This window comes from Squalius cephalus (assembly GCF_949319135.1).
Source record: "Squalius cephalus genome assembly, chromosome: 3".
Classification (NCBI taxonomy): Eukaryota; Metazoa; Chordata; class Actinopteri; order Cypriniformes; family Leuciscidae; genus Squalius; species Squalius cephalus.
Genome location: NC_137124.1, coordinates 7995003 through 7999228, shown reverse-complemented (window position 1 = coordinate 7999228; position 4226 = coordinate 7995003). Strand labels below are relative to the sequence as shown.

At 41.2% G+C, this 4226-nt stretch overlaps 1 long non-coding RNA gene across 2 annotated transcripts; it reads right to left on the bottom strand.

Moving 5' to 3' along the window:
- Nucleotides 1–565: 565 nt before the first annotated feature.
- On the bottom strand, nucleotides 566–2456 carry LOC307156384. 2 transcript variants are annotated; one of them, XR_013820700.1, is made up of 7 exons: nucleotides 2306–2456; nucleotides 2173–2196; nucleotides 1880–2082; nucleotides 1627–1784; nucleotides 1284–1528; nucleotides 972–1136; nucleotides 566–882 (listed from the first exon to the last, which is right to left on the bottom strand). It is a non-coding gene; the product is annotated as an uncharacterized lncRNA (long non-coding RNA). The 2 variants fall into 2 exon arrangements; XR_013820701.1 differs by lacking the exon at nucleotides 2306–2456 and having other exon boundaries at nucleotides 1627–2082; nucleotides 2173–2284.
- Between the last annotated feature and the right edge of the window lie 1770 nt (nucleotides 2457–4226).

Below are 4226 nucleotides of genomic sequence, written 5' to 3'. Positions count from 1 at the left end.
TGACCCTGTTGGAGATGTCCTGCATTGGTGCACTTGCACCAATTGCAGTGAAATGGACACAGACCTGGAAAGGCTTTGCTGTCACCAGATACCTGCAAATTGCATAAGCAACATGGCACACATGGAGTTCTATGTGTTGGATGAGGGGGTGTTGCGGCTGGCCCGTGCGGCCTGGAATGACATTTTTGCTGTTGATGACAGCCAGGAGCCGGGTGTAGAACAGCGCCAATATAGACATGCCGCCTACAGACAGTTTGTGCTGTGGCAGCATGGCCGCCTGGGTGTGGGCAACAGAGTGGTGATCCCCAGCTGTTGTGTCTGGAAGATACGGATCAAATTCCCCGACCCAAGAGGCCAATATACAGGATTCCGGGTGCGCCGCCTTCAATAGTTTTTTTAATTAAAAAACTTTTGTAATTAGTTATACAGCTATTTCTAAACAGCATCTTATGGAAGAGGTTATGTTTTGTTCCCTGTTACCTCTGCAATTGTGCACTTTACTTCTATTTATTTTAGTTTAACTTATTTTTGTTTGCATGTAAATAAAGACATTTTCAGAAAAGTTCAATATTGTACATCATTTATTACAAATATTTACAAGGACCAGATTACAGTACAACAGTCACTGTGGAGGAATGTCTCCTCTTTCAATGTGGGCCTGCACAAGTTCTGCAGTGGGTGGTGGCAGTACAGCAGCAAGCAAACCCCAGCGCCTTGGGTCATCGGACCTGAGCGTCTGTTTGCGGGGAAGGCCTCTCCCACTTGCAATTCTTCTCCCAAGAATGGCCTTCTGGAGGTCTTGTGTGTAGCTATACTGCTTCTTCTCCTTTGTGGTGTAGACACTCCAGCTTTTTGATTTTTTTATTGAAGTATCTTCTATATCTGTATAGGAGGTGTAGATTTTAGTATAGTCATTTCAAAAGTGTTTGGTAAGAACCGCTCAAAGTGCAGTTGTTACAGTAAATACTTACATTTTGTGTCCATCCTTGTTACGTGCTGGCAGGCGATGATTGTGGTTATTGTAATCTAATGCGGCAAGCAAAACTCGCGTCCTGTATACAGGTGGGCTGTAGGCGAAGCGCTTTGCCGCATACATCAGTATATGATTTTGGAAGCTTTCCAAATCAGACGTGGTCCTGGCGGGGAGGGGGGAGGCACACATTAGTAACACTTCTTACCACAATGGCATAAAGGCTAAATCTGTTCTGCCATCACTGTACATTTGTAAATAAATGCAATAGCTACTTTAGTGTATGTGTAATTGCATGACCGTAGATGCATACCTGAAGTTGATGAACTTCTTCACCTGGCTCAACCAGCGCTTGTCAAGCACGATTGCTGTAAGTGCCTGATGAGCTGCTGAACCTGTAATCACATATCAGAGCGAGTAAAAAAAAATCACAATCTCAGACCAAATGAAAATCAAGTGACTACAATCACTGCCTTCATCCAGAGGCTCATGTTCACAGCATCCAGTTGCCCATGAATGTTGGTTGCGGACATGGTGTAGGACTCCATGTCACATCATCTGCAGAAATAGACCACCACACATTACATACAGCTAGAAACTTCACCTTTTCCAAAGTAATACTTTTTACAGCGACATTACAAAGACTTATAAAATACCTTGAACTGCTCCTCGGTCAATGCTTGTTTGCAGCAGTACCAAAAGTGGTTCACGATGTCCTTCATCCAGGCCAGAATTGAAATCTTTCCAAGATTTTTGGCAGCATGCCATATGTCGAGAGAGTGGTGAATATCTTTGTAGCGCCCACGCTCTGGATCTGTAACAAATAACACAGCATTTGTAATAACACAATTATCAGAAGAAAAGAAAAAGCAATGGCTCTAGACAACACATCCAATAAGTTATCCTTACTAAGCAAGGCGGAGATTTGTGGGTGGGCATCCGTGACAACTTCTCTGACAGGAATTTCCTGGATTAGTGCGTCCTGATGAAACACTCCTTCTCCATAATCACGGAATTCCTGTTCGTTTCACGCTTGTCTACAGTGAAAATGTGCACATTGTCTCTTGACTGTTGCTCAAGAGTTGTGTAAGTGCAGTATTGTGCACAGTGTCCTAGTAAAAAGTAAAAAAAAATGTTTCAGTTCACAATTCAGCTGTCAGCATGTGGACTGTATGTCTCATTTGCTCACAAACACACAGTACCTGGAGAGTCCATTCTGCCATCACCTAGTGAATAGAGCAAAAATACATCCATTAGAATCACAGTTTCTACACCATCACAGCTAAATACAAGCATATAAATGTAATGGTGGTTAACAAATATGCAACACCTTACCTAGGACAACGACATGTTCTTCCTGACGCAACCGGTCTAGAATGACCGCCCTATTTTTTTCCCAACATTCCTGGACCGGAGCAACGCAATAAGCATATTGAATTCGGAAGAAAGTCCCCTCAGCAACCACTGGCATTTTCATAAATTGAAAGAGGAGGGCAATCTTCCTGTAGTTGTTGCCAGAAAGAAGAGTATTTGTAGCCAGCTTGAAGTCACCCCCCTGCATGCCGTACTTCAATACTGTCTGTGAGTTCCATTTCCACAGAGTGTGTCCAAAGGAGCATAACTGCATCGTGATATATATATATATATATAAAATAATATTTTTTTAAAACACAAAACACTTGCACACATTTGGTCATAGTCTTGTCAAATTTGCAGAATAGGTTTAGCACAAAAACCCACAAATGCATAAGTACTGTAAAGGTCATTATCTGTTGCTTGGTGCCACAACCACCCATACACAAAAGAAATATATTTGAAATATATTTTCAAAATATATTTTTGGAATATATGCAAATATTTGAAATTGGCCCAATAAATATATTTTAGTTAAATATATGTAAATATATATTTTCATATATGTTTACATATATGTTTATATATGTTTTAACTTTTGCAAATTGTTTCATTTGAAATATATTTTGAAATTTAAAAAGTTAACATTTTCACAAACAAAAAACACATTTTCAATTAATTTTTTAGATAGACCACTTCAGCTGTGGATGTGGGCAGTGCTCCCCGCCCACATTTTTCCTACTGGTCAGGGATCGAACTGGCAACCCTTTGGTTACAAGCCCAAAGTTCTAACCAGTAGGCCACAGCTGCCTAGGTAGTTGCACTTCTGTAGTGGCAGCATCAAGTACATGGCGAGCTGATGGAGGTTGTTGTTGTAGGTGATGTTGGCACTTTTCCCCACCAGATCTTCCTCACAGAGAACTCGTTCTTGTTCAGGAATGTATTGTGATTCCAGTTCAGGAGCATTGGGTGTGGCTACATCAAGCACAGCTTCATCTAAGCTTATTTCAGCAAGATCGTTTGTGTTGACACGACCAGTTCTGTGTATAGAAGCAGAGTATAGGGTATATGTCGAACGTCGCATTACGAAACCGGAAAACAGAACGCATCGCTTCCGGTTCAGGTCTTTTGTATGTGCTTCTTGCATTTTTTTACTGTTTTACTCAAGATAACTTAAAAGGAGCGAGCAAAGATGATCATAACCAATGTCCCTCGCATGTGAAGATCGATATTTAAAAGTAAAAAAAAAAAAAATCTTCACACTAACGTTTAGATATTTAAATAGAATAAAACGCCAATAACAAAGTGAGATAGGTAGGTTAGCTGATTACCTTAAAATTCCATAGATATCGGCGTCAGTTCATACGGCTGTTAACACTTTCTATGACAAGCGGATGCGATGAGACCAGGTTTCCGGTTTCGTCATGCGACGTTCGACATATACCCTATTGAGAGTGAGGAGTCACGTGCCGACTTGGGTTGATATGGGCGGGGTCTGAGCCTGTCGGCCATGATGGAAGGAGACGCTATCGGTTGCCAGGGGCAACGCCTTCAGAACTTCACAGAAGCGCGACTAAACATTCCAGAGCTCTTTAATTTTTGCGCATTTATTAGGCTATTATTATTAGGCTATTTAGTATTTCGGCGGGACACAGACTGATCTACGAATACGAAAAAGAAAAGGAAGAAAGTAAAGCAATGCAAAAAGATAAGGCGAAAGAAAAGGGACCTTACAGGAACAAGCTCACACCAAGCGCAAAACAGCGGTATTTGGAGAAGATATAACATGAGATATAATTCGTCTTGTGTAGACCTAACGGGCGATCTTTGGTCTTGTGAATCTTGTTCCCTGGCCAAACTGAGGGCTAAGTGAAATTTCATAACTTTATATTTAGGCTGTTTA